This window comes from Scyliorhinus torazame, chromosome 5 (genome assembly GCF_047496885.1).
Source record: "Scyliorhinus torazame isolate Kashiwa2021f chromosome 5, sScyTor2.1, whole genome shotgun sequence".
NCBI lineage: Eukaryota > Metazoa > Chordata > Chondrichthyes > Carcharhiniformes > Scyliorhinidae > Scyliorhinus > Scyliorhinus torazame.
Window position 1 is genome coordinate 117,397,345 of NC_092711.1, and position 17,137 is coordinate 117,414,481.

The 17,137-nt window shown below is 47.1% G+C and overlaps 1 long non-coding RNA gene across 1 annotated transcript; it reads right to left on the minus strand.

The window, feature by feature from the left end:
• Nucleotides 1-3,348: 3,348 nt before the first annotated feature.
• On the minus strand, nucleotides 3,349-12,953 carry LOC140421739 (uncharacterized). The gene is made up of 2 exons (XR_011947053.1): nucleotides 12,445-12,953; nucleotides 3,349-11,561 (listed from the first exon to the last, which is right to left on the minus strand). It is a non-coding gene; the product is annotated as an uncharacterized lncRNA (long non-coding RNA).
• Between the last annotated feature and the right edge of the window lie 4,184 nt (nucleotides 12,954-17,137).

Genomic DNA, 17,137 nt, shown 5'->3' on the forward strand with positions numbered 1-17,137 from the left:
TCTTAAATTTAGAGTACCCAATTATATTTTTTTATAATTAAGGGGCAATTTAGCGTGGCTAATCCACTTAACCTACACACCTTTTGGGTTGTGGGGGTGAAACCCACGCAGACACGGGGAGAATGTGCAAACTCCACACAGGCAGTGACCCACGGCCAGGTTGGAACCCAGGGCCGGGATCGAACCCAGGTCCTCAGCGCCAAAGGAGCACAGTCATTATTGAGAGACAACAATACATGCTGGAGATAAGACAGACAACCAGACAACACGAATCATAACACCAAGCTACCTAGACCCATATACCCGAGACAGGAAGGAGAATTGGAGACAGACTGGAAGAACTCAAAGATTCCAGATACATTAACCAAAAACAGATGGAATATCTGAGGTACAACAGGCAGAACCAAGGAAGTTCTACCTGCTCCCTAAAATACACAAACACCAAACGCATGGACAGTACCAGGGAAACACCACCAGACAGACCCATCGGATCAGCCTGATAAAATCCTACAGAATTGCTGAAACATCAACACACTGGTCCTAGTAGTTTTTAAATAAATTTAGAGAACCCAATTCATTTTTTCCAATTAAGGGGCAATTGAGTGTGACCAATCCACCTACCCTGCACATCTTTAGGTTGTGGGGGCGAAACCCACGCAATCACGAGGAGAATGTGCAAACTCCACAGGGACAGTGACCCAGGACCGGGAACGAACCTGGGACCTCGATGCCATAATGCTAACCACCATGCTACTGTGCTGCCCCTGGTCCTGGTAGTTGATGGTATAGTGGGTCAATAAATATGTGTGGATTAAAAATGTGTGTAATATAGAGTAAAAACAGGAAATAATAATAATATTTATTATTGTCACAAGTAGGCTTACATTAACACTGCAATGAAGTTGCTGTGAAAATCCCCTCGTCGCCACACTCCGACGCCTGTTTGGGTACACTGAGGGAGAATGTCCAAATTACCAAACAGCACGTCTTTCAGGACTTTGGGAGGAAACCGGAGCACCCGAAGGAAACCCACGCAGACATGGGGAGAATGTGCAGACTCTGCACAGACAGTGACCCAAGCCGGGAATCAAAACTTGGACCCTGGAGCTGCGAAACAACAGTGACAACCACTATGCTACGGTGCTGCCCTATGCTGGATTAACTCAACAGGTCTGGCAGCATCATAGAATCCCTGCAGTGCAGAAGGCCATTAGGCCCATCGAGTTAGAACTAACCCGACAAAAGAGCACCCCACCCAGGTGTACTTACCCTGTCCTCTCCCCATAACCCCAAAAGGAGAGGCACAAGGACACCGGCACCATGGACAAACCGTGGAAATGTGGGGACTGTGGGAAGGGATTCATATCCCCGTTTGTGCTGGATATGGGCAGCACGGTAGCATCATGGATAGCACATTTGCTTCACAGCTCCTGGGTCCCAGGTTTGATTCCGGCTTGGGTCCCTGTCTGTGCGGAGTCTGCACATCCTCCCCGTGTGTGCGTGGGTTTCCTCCGGTTTCCTCCCACAGTCCAAAGATGTGCAGGTTAGGTGGATTGGCCATGCTAAATTGCCCTTCGTGTTCAAAATTACCCTTAGTGTTGGGTGGGGTTACTGGATTATGGGGATCAGGTGGAGGTGTTGACCTTGGGCAGGGTGTTCTTTCCAAGAGCCGGTGCAGTCTCGATGGGCCGAATGGCCCCCTTCTGCACTGTAAATTCTATGTTAATCTATATTCATCGCTGCAGTCACACCGGCGAAAGACCATTCACCTGCTCTGAGTGTCGGAAGAGATTCACTCAGTTATCCAGCTTTCTGTTACACCAGTGAGTTCACACTGGGGAGAAACCATTTGCCTGTCCCAAGTGTGGGATGGCATTCACTCAGTTCTGCAAACTGTTGGATCACCAGCGAGTTCACTTGTTCTGTGTGTGGGGAGGGATTCACTCCGTTATCAATCCCGATGAGACACCAGCGTGTTCACACTGGGGAGAGACCATTCACCTGCCTAGAGTGTGGGAAGGGATTCACTCAGTCTGCCCACCTCACTTCACACCGACGTGGTCACTCTGACAAAAGACCTTTTAAATGTTCCCCCTGTGAGAAGAGTTTCAACAGCAAAATGGATCTGCTGATTCACCAGCGCAGTCACACTGGAAAGAGACCGTTCACCTGCTCCGTGTGTGGGAAGGGATTCACTCAGCATTCCCTCCGGCTGAAACAGCAGCGCATTCACACCAGGGAGGGAGCGTTCATCTGTTCCCTGTGTGGGAAGGGATTCATTCATCATCCACCCTGCAGACACACCAGCGAGTTCACAAGTGCCTCCAGGACTCTGCTGTTATTGATGTTAATCACATCCAGGACTGAACCGAAATCACATCCAGGACAGAACCATGTTCATTCTGACAGCTGGAGTTTGTTTGAGTTGATGTTAATAATCCCTGAAACTGAGATTAGAATAGATTGGTGCTTGATAGCCGGCACAGACACAGTGGGACAAAGGGCCGTGTTTTGTGCTGTAAAACTCGAGAACTCGAACCCATCTCACTTCACACTAACCTGTTCACTCTGATAGAAGCCATTTTGTGTGTTCTGACTGTGAGAAGAACTTTGGAAGCAAAATGGATCTGCTGACGCACCAACGCACTCACACTGGAGACCGTTCACTGCTCCGAGAGTGGGAAGTTTTTTTCCGATTACACCCCCCACCCTCCTCCACCGCCACCCCCTCCTCCCCTACCCAAGACTGGAAATTCCTGCCCAAGGTAAAGGACCTTGGCACAGTAGCACAGTGATTAGCACTGTTGCTTCACAGCGCTAGGGTCCCAGGTTTGATTCCGGTTTGGGTCACGATCTGTGCGGAGTCTGCACGTTCTCCCTGTGTCTGTGTGGGTTCCCTCCGGGTGCTTCAGCTTTCCCCCACAAATCCCGAAAGATGTGCTGTTAGGTAATTTGGACATTCTGTCATGTGAGAGTACCTTTAAGAACTGGGTGTTTATCAAATAGCTGTAGTGTATGTACATTTAAGAACTGGGTGCTTATCAAATAGCTGCAGTGATATCAGAGTGTGGGTGGAGCTGGGCTGTCTGTCTTCACTACAGCTATTTGATAAACACCCAGTTCTTAAAGATACTCTCAAATGACAATTCTGAATTCTCCCTCTGTGTACCTGAACAGGCTCCGGAATGTGCTGACTGGGGGCTTTTCACTGTAACTTCATTGCAGTGTTCATGTAAGACTACGTGTGACAATGAAGATTAGGATTATAAAAAAATTTGACAAATTTCCATCCCGCCCGCGCTGATTTGCACGGGAATATGACCCCGACAAATGAGATGAAGCCAAATCTTTAAAAGTCAAAGTCTTTATTTCAAATCATTGCCGTGCTGTCAGCAAAAAGGGTTAACTTCTCTGCTTGTTTACAAAAGGGAACAGAAAACATTCACAAAGCTTCCCACAGCTTGTGAGCTCCGAAACAGAACTTCAAGGCTGAAATTTATCTTCAGAGATTGAAACGCTTTGGTGCCTTTTCCAACTGGACCAGTAAATTGTGATTCACACTGAAAGGTTTACTTTCACTCAGTAATTAGAACATTTCACTTTCTCAGCACAAACACTTTAGATTAAATCCCAATTGTTCACTTCCCTTGTAGCTGGTGTGTGGAGAAGATCATGTTCACCGTAGATCTGTCAGCACAGAAACCGCACTGTGCTTCGGATACACTCAGTTTGCAAGTAGATGAATCTTTTAAACATCACCCAAGTGAAGGTCTTCCCCTGACCTGTCCCTGTAGTTGATGCTGTCTTCTCTGACACTGCTGTTTTTATTGCATCACACATGTTCCGTGGACCAGTCTCACAGCCCAAAAGGGGAGGGCAGGAAGGTGTGACAGTCGATGGGACTTTCACTGTGTGTGAGCAGTTCAGCTGGAATTCCATCCTTGCCGGGCACCTTTCTGCTTGCTCAACAATCAATGGCCTTTTCCAGCTCAAATGATGAGAGTCCCTTGTCCAACTCAACCATGACAGGAAGCTGCAGGAGAGTCAGAGACTGTGAGATGCCCTTTTCACAGGGGTACAGCTCACTGTTGTGTTCAACCCAGCTCCTCCTCAATCTCTCACCATGACTGACACTGAGCATGCCCAGAGCACACACCCACACTGCACCTGCGCACTGGCCTCGTACACTCACTGATCGGGAACTTTCTGCAGTGCGGGGGATTCTGGGTAATGCAGCCACCATAGAGAGCAATTAGTAAACCGGAAGATTATTTTTCCCAGTCAGCAAAACAGAAGATCCACAGTTAGGCAAGATGCTGGGCATGAAGCACAATGAGGGGTTTGGATACTTTATTTAATACATAAGCACATTAATCTGATAAGATATCACTTAGACATGGGCAGCAAGCAGACTGATCTACAGTATGTACAGTATTTACAACACCTGGGACACGGTAAATCATCTCATCAAACCAGTGATAGGTTTGTTTACTGTTCATAATTGTGACTGCGTCACACTCACGATTCATGCAAAATGCAGCTCCCCAGGTTCACTGACCCACTCCCTCCAGAGCTGTTTTCACTCCAAGGGTCTTGACATCTGCCTTAGTCTTTATCCAGCCATGATCAGCTCACACTGCCCAACAACCAGCCTCTCCGGCACTGGGCAGAGGGTTTCCATCACCAAAAATCTGTCCTGATCCATGCACATCGACACTACCACCAAGAAAGCACAACAGCGCCTATACTTCTTCAGGAAACTAAGGAAATTTGATCTGTCCACACTGACTCATACCAACTTTTACAGATGCTCCATAGAAAGCATCCTATCAGGCTGCATCACAGCCTGGTATGGCAACTGCTCGGCCCAAGACCACAAGAAACGTCAGAGAGTGGCGAACACAGCCCAGTCTATCACACAAACCTCACTCCCATCCATTCACTCTGTCCACAGCTCCCGCTGCCTTGGGAAAGCGGGCAGCATAATCAAGGACCCTCCCACCCAGCTTACTCACTCTTCCAACTTCTTCCATCGGGCAGGAGATGCAAAAGTCTGAGAACACGCACGAACAGATTCAAAACAGCTTCTTCCCCGCTGTTACCAGACTCCTAAACAACCCTCTTATGGACTGACCTGATTAATAATACACTCCTGTATGCTTCACTCAATACCTTTGTCTATATATTGGCATTGTGTACCTTGTGTTGCCCTATTATGTATTTTCTTTTTAGTTTACTTTTTCATGTGCAAAATGATCTGTTTGAGCTGCTCGCAGAATAATATTTTTCACTGTACCTCGGTGCACGTGACAATAAACAAATCCAATCCATATCGAGGGAGCAATCTGCCTCTCTTGCATTGGTGCACTGCATTTCCCTCATAACACAGTGACATAGAAAGATGACAGCACAAAACAAAGGCACTCAACAAATTGTATCTGTGCCAACTTTCTGCAACAGTCATAATCCCCTGTCATTGGCCTTGAACTCTGCAGATATTTTTCTCCTCAAAGGATACAAACAGATGAGCAAGGAGCTGGAGTTGGCTATCAGCCCAGTCTGCTCCACCATTTAATAAGGTCATGGCTGATCTGATAGTAACAGATAGTTGTCCAATTCTCTTTTCAAGGCATCAATTGAATCTGCCTCCACCACATTTTCGAGCAGTGCATTCATGATCCCACATGCAGCACAGAATGTTTTTCTTCACATCCAGTAACAGACATAGGAACAGAATGAGGCCACTCGGCCCATCGAATCTGCTCCGCCAGTAAATCATGGCTGATATTTTTCTCATCTCCATTCTCCTGCCTTCTCCCCATAACCACTGATCCTCTTATTTATCAAGAACCTATCTATCTCTGTCTTAAAGACAGTCAGTGATTTGGCCTCCACGGCATTTTGTGGCAAAGTGTTCCCCAGATTCACCATCCTCTGGCTGAAGAAATTCCTTCTCATCTGTTTTAATTCCTCCTCATCACCTGAGGAAGGAACTGCCCCTAAAGCTAGTGAGTCGAAACAAACCTGTTGGACTTTAACCTGGTGTTGTAAGACTTCTTACTCTGTTTAAAAGGATTGCCCTTTAGTCTGAGATTGTGTCCTCTGCTTCTAGTTTTTCCTACAAGTGGAAACATCTTCTCCATGTCCACTCTACCCAGGTCTCGCAGTATCCCGTAAATTTTAATAAGATGCCCCCATATCCTTCTAAACTCCAACGAGTACAGACCCAGAGTCCTCAACCGTTCCTCATACGGCAAGTTCTTCATTCCAGGGATCATTCTTGTAAACCTCCTCTGGACCCTTTCCAAGGTCAACACATCCTTAGATACGGGGCCCAAAACTGCTCATAATACTCCAAATAGGGTCTGATCAGAGCCTTACACAGCCTCAGAATTACATCCCTGGTCTTGTATTCTAGCCCTCTCGACATGAATACATTGCATTTGCCTTCCTAACTGACGATGAACCTGCACGTTAACCTGAAGAGAATCTTGAACAAGGACTCCCAATTCCCTTTGTGCTTGTGATTTCCTCAGCATTTCCCCATTTAGAAAATAGTCTATGCCTCCATTTCTCCTTCCAAAGTCCACAACCTCACACTTTTCCACATTGTATTCCATCTGCCTTTGCCCACTCTCCTAGCTTTGCTCAGCATTGCTTCTTTTTATAATCACTTTAAATGAATGCCCTCTGTTTATAATCTTGCCCTAAATATGACTTGCTAGATCAAACATCTATTGCAGATCCTTAGTTTAATCTGGTCAAGTGCCTTTCCATTTGAGAACTGTTCAGTAAAGTTATTAGAATTATTTGTAGCTAAGGCAGCACTTGGAGCAGTGGTTAGCACTGTGACTACAGCGCTGAGGACCCGGGTTTGAATCCCGGCCCTGGGTCACTGTCCGTGTGGAGTTTGCACATTCTCCGCATATCTGCATGGGTTTCACCCCCACAACCCAAAGATGTGCAGGTTAGGTGGATTGGCCAGGCTCAATTGCCCCTTAATTGGAAAAATAAATAATAATAATTGGGTACTTTGAATTTTTTTTTTTTAAAGGATTATTTGTAGCTTCCCCACCAATCAGTTTTTTCCATTATCCTTAAGTTACCTTATTTTTATCGGGAGTTAACTGAAGTTTTTTCCGAACCTCTCATTATCTAAATTTCCATTCACCACTTTTCTGTCCACCTGACCCAGTCCATGGCTTTCTCCCTCATTGTCTAAAACACATCAGCAACTTTTGTATAATCCTGGTGTGTACATTGAAGTCTAAATCATTGATATATACCGGAAACTGTGGAGCCCCACTGGAAACAGACGTCCAGGCATCGTTCAGTCCTGGATGTGACCAACAGCAGCAACAACAGCTGAATCCAAACCCTGCTTTTGTCTGTGAACTTGCTGATGTTTGTGCAGGTTATTTGACTGAGTGAATCTCCTCCCACACACGGAGCAGTTGAACAACTTCTCCCAAGTACCACTCCTACGTCTGGGTGACACACTAGCGCAGTGGTTAGCACAATTGCTTCAAACCTCCGGAGTCCCAGGTTTGATTCATGGCTTGGGTCACTGTCTGTGCAGAGTCTGCGAAGAGTCTGTGCGTTATCCTAGTGTCTGTGTGGGTTTCCTCTGGGTGCTCCGGTTTCCCCCCACAGTCCAAAGATGTGCAGGTTAGATGGATTGGCCATGATAAATTGCCCTTTCTGTCCAAAAAGGTGAGGTGAGGTTATAGGTTAGGTTGGAGGTATGGGCTTAAGTAAAGGTGCTCTTTGCAAGCGACGGTGCACTTGATGGGCCAAATGTCCTCCTTCTGCACTGTAAATGCTATGATTCTGTTTCCGTGTGAACTCGCTGGTGTTTCTGCAGATTTGGATTTCTTTTAAAGCTCTTTTCACAGTCAGAACATTTAAAAGGTTTCTGATCAGTGTGAACAAGTTGGTGTGAAGTCAGGTGGGATGACTGAGTGAATTTCTTGTCACACACGGGTCAAGTGTACGGTCTCTGTCCAGTGTGAACTCGCTGGTGTCTCAGAAGCTGGGATGAACAAGGGAATCTCTTCCCACACACGGAGCAGGTGAATGACCTCTCCCCAGTGTGAGTGCGTTGATGTACCAGTAAATTCTTTTTACTTTTAAAGCTCTTCTCACAGTCAGCACATTTAAAAGGTCTCTGATCAGTATGAACAAGTTGGTGTCTCAGGAGGATTGATGACTGAATGAATCCCTTCCCACACACGGAGCAGGTGAATGGCCTCTCCCCAGTGTGAGTGCGTTGGTGTACCAGTAAATTCTTTTTACTTTTAAAGCTCTTCTCACAGTCAGCACATTTAAAAGGTCTCTGATCAGTATGAACAAGTTGGTGTCTCAGGAGGATTGATGACTGAGTGAATCCCTTCCCACACACGGAGCAGGTGAATGGCCTCTCCCCAGTGTGAGTGCGTTGGTGTACGAGGAAATTCTTTTTACTTTTAAAGCTCTTCTCACAGTCAGCACATTTAAAAGGTCTCTGATCAGTATGAACATGTTGGTGGCTCAGGAGGAGTGTTGACTGAGTGCATCCCTTCCCACACACGGAGCAGGTAAATGGCCTCTCCCCAGTGTGAGTGCGTAGATGTGTCAGTAAATCCATTCTGCGATTAAAGCTCTTTTCACAGTCAACACATTGAAACGGTTTCTGGTCAGAGTGGACCTGATGGTGAGCCCGGAGGTTTGACAAATCATTAAATCCCTTCCCACATTCCAAACAGGTGAATGGCCTCTCCCCAGTGTGCGTATGTTGATGTAACAGTAAATCCTTTCTGCTTTTAAAGCTCTTTTCACAGTCAGCACATTTAACAAAGAACAAAGAACAAAGAAATGTACAGCACAGGAACAGGCCCTTCGGCCCTCCAATCCCGTGCCGACCATGCTGCCCGACTAAACTACAATCTTCTACACTTCCTGGGTCCGTATCCTTCTATTCCCATCCTATTCATATATTTGTCAAGATGCCCCTTAAATGTCCCCATCGTCCCTGCTTCCACTACCTCCTCCGGTAGCGAGTTCCAGGCACCCACTACCCTCTGCGTAAAAAACTTGCCTCGTACATCTACTCTAAACCTTGCCCCTCTCACCTTAAACCTATGCCCCCTAGTAATTGACCCCTCTACCCTGGGGAAAAGCCTCTGACTATCCACTCTGTCTATGCCCCTCATAATTTTGTATATCTCTATCAGGTCTCCCCTCAACCTCCTTCGTTCCAGTGAGAACAAACCGAGTTTATTCAATCGCTCCTCATAGCTAATGCCCTCCATACCAGGCAACATTCTGGTAAATCTCTTCTGCACCCTCTCTAAAGCCTCCACATCCTTCTGGTAGTGTGGCGACCAGAATTGAACACTATACTCCAAGTGTGGCCTAACTAAGGTTCTATACAGCTGCAACATGACTTGCCAATTCTTATACTCAATGTCCCGGCCAATGAAGGCAAGCATGCCGTATGCCTTCTTGACTACCTTCTCCACCTGTGTTGCCCCTTTCAATGACCTGTGGACCTGTACTCCTAGATCTCTTTGACTTTCAATACTCTTGAGGGTTCTACCATTCACTGTATATTCCCTACCTGCATTAGACCTTCCAAAATGCATTACCTCACATTTGTCCGGATTAAACGCCATCTGCCATCTCTCCGCCCAAGTCTCCAGACAATCTAAATCCTGCTATATCCTCCGACAGTCCTCATCGCTATCCGCAATTCCACCAACCTTTGTGTCGTCTGCAAACTTACTAATCAGACCAGTTACATTTTCCTCCAAATCATTTATATATACTACAAACAGCAAAGGTCCCAGCACTGATCCCTGTAGAACACCACTGGTCACAGCCCTCCAATTAGAAAAGCATCCCTACATTGCTACTCTCTGCCTTCTATGGCCTAGCCAGTTCTGTATCCACCTTGCCAGCTCACCCCTGATCCCGTGTGACTTCACCTTTTGTACTAGTCTACCATGAGGGACCTTGTCAAAGGCCTTACTGAAGTCCATAGAGACAACATCTACTGCCCTACCTGCATCAATCATCTTAGTGACCTCCTCGAAAAACTCTATCAAGTTAGTGAGACACGACCTCCCCTTCACAAAACCGTGCTGCCTCTCACTAATACGTCCATTTGCTTCCAAATGGGAGTAGATCCTGTCTCGAAGAATTCTCTCCAGTAATTTCCCTACCACTGAAGAAAGGCTCACCGGCCTGTAGTTCCCGGGATTATCCTTGCTACCCTTCTTAAACAGAGGAACAACATTGGCTATTCTCCAGTCCTCCGGGACATCCCCTGAAGACAGCGAGGATCCAAAGATTTCTGTCAAGGCCTCAGCAATTTCCTCTCCAGTCTCCTTCAGTATTCTGGGGTAGATCCCATCAGGCCCTGGGGACTTATCTACCGTAATATTTTTAAGACACCCAACACCTCGTCTTTTTGGATCACAATGTGACCCAGGCTATCTACACCCCCTTCTCCAGACGCAACATCTACCAGTTCCTTCTCTTTGGTGAATACTGATGCAAAGTATTCATTTAGTACCTCGCCCATTTCCTCTGGCTCCACACATAGATTCCCTTGCCTATCCTTCAGTGGGTCAACCCTTTCCCTGGCTACCCTCTTGCTTTTTATGTACGTGTAAAAAGCCTTGGGATTTTCCTTAACCCTATTTGCCAATGACTTTTCGTGACCCCTTCTAGCCCTCCTGACTCCTTGCTTAAGTTCCTTCCTACTTTCCTTATATTCCACGCAGGCTTTGTCTGTTCCCATTTAAAAGGTCTCTCATCATTATGAACAAGTTGGTGTCTCAGGAGTTCAGATGACAGACTGAATCCCTTCCCACACTCGGAGCAGGTGAATGGCCTCTCCCCAGTGAATACGTCGATGTGTCAGTAAATCATTTCTGCTTTTAAAGCTCTTCTCACAGTCAGCACATTTAAATGGTCTCTGGTCCGTATGAACACGTTGGTGTGTCAGGAGATGAGATGATCGAGTGAATCCCTTCCCACACACGGAGCAGGTGAACGGCCTTTCCCCAGTGTGAATACGTTGATGAGTTTCCAATTCAGACGGGTAATTGAATCCCATCCCACAGTCCCCACATTTCCACGGTTTCATTATAGTTCTCGACAAGTTATCAGGTGGGATGCAGATTTGAGGTGACTATCAGATCAGCCGTGAAGTTATTAAATGGTGGAACATGCTCACGGGGCTGAATGTCCTATTGCTGCTTTTTGATTCCTTTGGTGCGAATGTCCTTGTGTCTCTCCAACTTGGATCATCAGTTGAAGCCTGAGTACGGTGTCTCCCTGATGTAAATGCTGCAATTTAATTTCATGCTGCGTGATTGATTAAAACTCAGTTCCAGCTAACTGTGGAAAATTACTTAGATGTCTGTGTCTCGGTGCTTTTCCAATCACAGTGATTTTTGAAATTTTTTCCAAAAGATAAAACAGACAAACATTTCTCCTTCCACGTTGAAAGGCCGGTCCTGATGAATCAAGTGACTCTGTCAGATCTCGACATGATGTTTGCATCTGCAAATATTCTGTAAAAGGAGATTACATTGAAATACTGTGAATATATAAGATACAATCAGGCCATTCTGTAACAGATTCTGCTGCTGTCAATACTCGGCACACATATCCGACTGTCACATCGATCAAATCTCAGACTTTCAGCTGATTTTCGATTCCATTTTCTCTCATGTGCTTGTCCCGTTTCCTTTTGAAAACATCTCAGCACTTTCCTGAACTCCTTTCCATGGTAATGAGTTGCACATTCTGAACCTGTGATAAATAAATTTGTCCGTATTGTCCCCTTTATTCGTAACTATCTTGTATTTATGACTCGTTGAGTATTGATGGTCACTCTCTCACATCGCCTCTCTCCAAACTACTGATAATTTAAAAGATTCAGAGCAGTTCATTGCTTAATTTGTTGTTGTCGATAGAAAAAAGGCCCCACTCCATTTAATCTTTCCTGAGAGCTGTAATTTCTCATGTTGCAAAAGTCATCACTGTCAATGCAGGATAGAATTCGCAAAGAGACAAACCTTTCTGTTGGGTTCATTTCTTGTGTGCAAATTCTCCAATTCTAACCCCCTGTAAAAGGAGTTTACAAAAGCCACCACTGTCAGTCCAGGATAGAAATCTGACCAGACGATTCTAGTTTCTTTGGAACATTTTTTCCTCTCTTGATCCCCCAAAGCTGTAAATCCCCGTCGCACACACTCTCCCTCCCCCTGGGCTGAAATCCAAACCCATCTCACCATCTGCACCATTTCTTTCCTCCACTCCCAGTTTTCTCCCTCCCTCTCCTCTGCCTGGGTTCAGTTCTCCAGCTCCTGTCTGCAGACTGACAATAAAACCAATGGGTCTTATTGGGGGTTTGGGGCCTCCAGCGGGTGTTTGTGAATCCTCCCCGCCCACCTGCCAGGGTTTCCTTCCTTGCCAGAGATCAGAGTCCTCGTTGATTTGAGTGCAAAGTGAACGCTCTTATTTCTCCCCCATCCTCTGGTGTGAACCATCCTCCAGTGTCTGAAGCAGGATGGGGCCCGTTAACCTGGGCCTGTTCCCGGGAGGGAGGGAGAAGCTCCTCAGCTGCAAACCAGGGAGCTGATAATGATGGTGAAGGGTTTGCTCCAGCTCACAATGCCCGGGGACTGATTGACAGCGGGTTTGGACCAATAGGAAGAGGGGGCGATGCTGGAGGACCGAACAAGAGCTTCTGGTCCTCCAACTAATCAGAGTGAATGGGAGGCGGGGCAAGGCCGGGGCTCTCTTGGTCCACCTGGGCCTGTCTCGGGGAAAAGCCGGAGCAGTTTTCGCCGATTCAACTGCCGTAACCAAGCTTCGTATTCGGGGTTTGGGGTCGACACGGATTGTTTCTGAAGGATCCCACTATCAGGACTTACAGCGCGGCATCTGACCGGCTGAGGATTTCCACCGGACAGCCTGAACCCTGAACTGTCATCGGCACTGCGCATGCTCCAGTCTACCTCTGAGATTGTAGCCCAGCCCCGCCCCGCCCCGCCCCTTATTCAGTCTGATTGGTTGGAGGATCAGCTGCTCCGCTCGGTCCTCCAGTTCCGCCGCTCTCTTGCAATTGGTCCAGAGCAGCAGTCAATCACTCCCCAGGCATTGTGAACTGGAGCATGCGCAGTGCCGATGATGTACCAGGCTTGGAGGTTTCAATGAAACCCGGTGGAGACTCCAAACCTCAACAAGTTGTTTCCGGCCAGGGTTTACATCGAGCTCCATGGAGACAGCTGCGGCCTGCTCCAGGAGGTCAGGGTTACAGTCAACAACAACAACTTCTATTTTTATAACACCTTTAACATCATAAATCATCCCAGTCAACCTCACAGGAACATTATAAAACAAAGTGAGACTCCCAGACACAAAAGGAGATATTAGGACAGGTGACCAAAAACTTAGTCAAAGAGGTGAGTTTTAAAGAGAGTCTTAAAAAAGGTAAGTGAGGTGGAGACGGAGAGGTTTAGGGAGGGAATTCAGTGCTTGGGGCCGAAGAACTTCAAACCATGGCGGAGTAATTAGAATCGGGAGTGCACAGGAGTCCAGGATCAGAGCTGTACAGATATCTCAGGGGGTTGTGGGGCTGCAGGAGATGACAGAGACAGGGAGAGACGAGGCCATGGAGGGATTTGAAAACAAGGGTGGGAATAGACTGGGAGCAAATGCGAGTCTCAGAGCACAGGGGTAATAGGGGAAAGGAACTGGCTGTGAATTAAGACATGGGTAGCAGACTTTTGGATGGCTTTACTTTTCCAGAGGTAGAATGTGGCAGAGCAGCCAGGTGTGAAATGGAGTTGTCGAATCGGGAGGTTACGATGGCATGACCGAGGTTTCAGCCCCAGATGCACAGACACAGTAGAGCGGCCGGATAATGTAACGTAGGTGGAAACAGGACGTCATAGTGATAGCACAGAGATGAGTCCAAAGATGTGGTGAGGTGGATTGGCAATGCTAAATTGCCTTCTGTCCAAAAGGGTAGGTGGGGTTACAGGCATAGGGTGGAGATGACGGCTCAGGTAGGATTCTCTTTCCAAGGGCCGGTGCAGACTCGATGAGCTGAATGGCCTCCTTCTGCACTGTAAAGTCTATGATTCTATGAGGTCAGAAGCTCATATTGGGATCAAATGCGAAACAAAGTTTACAAAGAGACTGGCTAAGTCTCAGACTGTTGCGAGGGAGAGGGATAGAGTTAATCATAGTATGTTAATCATAGAATTTACAGTGCAGAAGGAGGCCATTCGGCCCATCGAGTCTGCACCGGCTCTTGGAAACAGCACCCTACCCAAGGTCAACACCTCCACCCTATCCCCATAACCCAGTAACCCAAGCCAACACGAAGGGCAATTTTGGACACTAAGGGCAATTTATCATGGCCAATCCACCTAACCTGCGCATCTTTGGACTGTGGGAGGAAACCGGAGCACCCGGAGGAAACCCACGCACACACGGGGAGGATGTGCAGACTCCGCGCAGACAGTGACCCAAGCCGGAATCGAACCTGGGACCCTGGAGCTGTGAAGCAATTGTGCTATCCAGTTAGTATGTCAGGAATGGAGATTGGAGCAGGGACCGAACAGTGGATTCAGACTTCTCCATATTTGATTGAAGTTATTTAGTCAGCAGGAAGAGAACCAGAATGGACCCCGAGTCTGATATCCGGTATAACTTAGTTTGAGAAGGAAACCCTGGAAGATTTGGTGAAACGACCTTTGCGATTGCTCATCAAATCTCCACCCAGCCAGTTCTGGACACAAGGTTAAGATCTGTTATTCTGGCTGCTCAGTCAGGGTGTTCAGATTAATGTCTGTCACAATTCATGAATGAAGTGACTTGTAAAGCATATTCTTACCTCTAATTATATAACTTTGGTAAAAGGACACAGAAATAATGATCTGATACTTTATTTAGATTTCAGCCCCAGGGAGGAGGGAGTGTGTGTGGGACGGGGATTTACAGCTTTGGCGACAGAAGAGAGAGAAAAAATATTCCCCAGAAACTGGATTGTCTGTTCTGAATCTGTATCCTGTACTGATAGTGTGACCTTTATAAACTCCTTTTACAGGGCATTAGGAGAGGATTTTCAGACAGGAAACACAAAGCAAATATGACATTAAGATCCGACAGTGTCACTCAATTGATCAGGGCCTGAATATCCTCAGACTATAAATGTGGAATGAAAAATGTTTGTTCTGTTTGTGGGAAAATATTTCAAACATCAGTGTGACTGGAAAAGCACCGAGACACACACGCACCTGAGTGAGTGTGTTCCAGTGAACTGACTGTGGAAAGAGCTTTAACCAGTTACAGCCTGAAAAAACCCCCAACACCATTCACGAAGGGGGGAAACCATACACGTGTTCTGTGTGAGGACCAAGCTTCACTTGATTGTCTAAAGAGGAAACACACAAAGACACTGACTCCATGGAGATACCATGGAAACCGTGGGGTATGATTTTCGCTTAGGGGGTTTACAAAATGCGAGAGGTCCCGGGTTCATATCCTGGACGAGCTCTGCAAAGTACTTGACTGGGGAGGTGATGGTGTAGTGGTATTGTCACTGGATGAGTAATCCTGAGACCCAGCACAATTCTCTGAGAATGCAGGTTCAAACCCCACCACGGCAGATGCTTCATTGTGGCTTGTATTTGAACTTGGATCCAATAAATCAGGGGCAGCACGATAGCACAGTTGCTTCGCAGCTCCAGGGTCCCAGGTTCAATTCCCGGCTTGGGTCACTGTTTGTGCGGAGTCTGCACGTTCTCCCCGTGTCTGCATAAGTTTAGTCCGGGTGCTCCGGTTTTCTCCCACAGTCCAAAGATGTGCAGGTTAGGTGGACAGGCCTTGCTCAATTGCCCTTTGTGTCCAAAAGGACTAAGCTGGGTTACAGGGATAGGGTTGAGGTGTGGGCTTGAGTCGGGTACTCTTTCCTTGGGCCAGTGCAGACTCGATGTGCTGAATGGCCTCCTTCTGCACTGTAGATTCTATGATTGTGGAAGTTGGATGTTCAACAGTTTAGTGAGAATCAGGTCAAAGGAGCAAAGGGTAAGTCTCAGAGACAAGATGAGCTCTGAGAGAGCATGGTGAGAGAGAGCAGGAAAAGAGGGGAAAGATGAGTCAGAATTTGGAAAAGAAAGGACTTTCGAGGCAGTTTCACTGAGTGGTTTTGTGGAAGACGAGCAGCAGAATCAGCTGATCGGATTGTTTCAATGAGTGGGGTTTTCCAGCCCTGCCTGCTGGCTGGATCTTCCAGTCCCACAGATCTCTCGATCTGCTGTTCTACGCTGTTCCAGTTCATTGGTTGTATCATTGAGTGCGCTGTAGGCCTCTTGGGGTCTGTGGAAGAACTCCTGGAGCCTCATTCGCCTGATGAATTCCCTGGAGCAGAAAAACTACATCTTCTTCGCAGCCTTCAACATGTCATCGATGAAGACGAACATCTTGCCAAGGCCATCCCCACACCCATCCTTCAAACAACTGCGCAACCTCAAACAGACCATTGTTTGCAGCAAACTACCCAGCCTTCAGAAGAATAGCGACCACAACATCACACAACCCTGCCATGGCAACCTCTGCAAGACGTGCCAGATCACAGCATAGGTACCACTATTACATGTGAGCACACCACCCACCAGGTACACGGTACATACTCGTGCGACTCACCCAACATTGTCTACCTCATACACTGCAGGAAAGGATGTCCTGAGGTGTGGTACATTGGCGAGACCATGCAGACGCTGCGATAACGGATGAATGGACATTGCGCAACAATCGCCAGGCAGGAATGTTCCCCTCTTGTCGGGGAACACTTCAGCAGTCAAGGGCATTCAGTCTCTGATTTTCGGTTAAGCGTTCTCCAAGGCGGCCTTCAGGATGCGCGGCAGCACAGAATCGCCGAGCAGAAACTGATAGCCAAGTTCCGCACACGAGTACGGCCTCAACCGGGATCTTGGATTCATGTCGCATTACATTCACCCCCCACCATCTAGCCTGGGCTTGCAAAATCCTACCAACTGACCTGGCTTGAGACAATTCACACCTCTTTAATCTGTGATTATCCCTCCCTCCAGTTCACCATCTGGACCTGTAA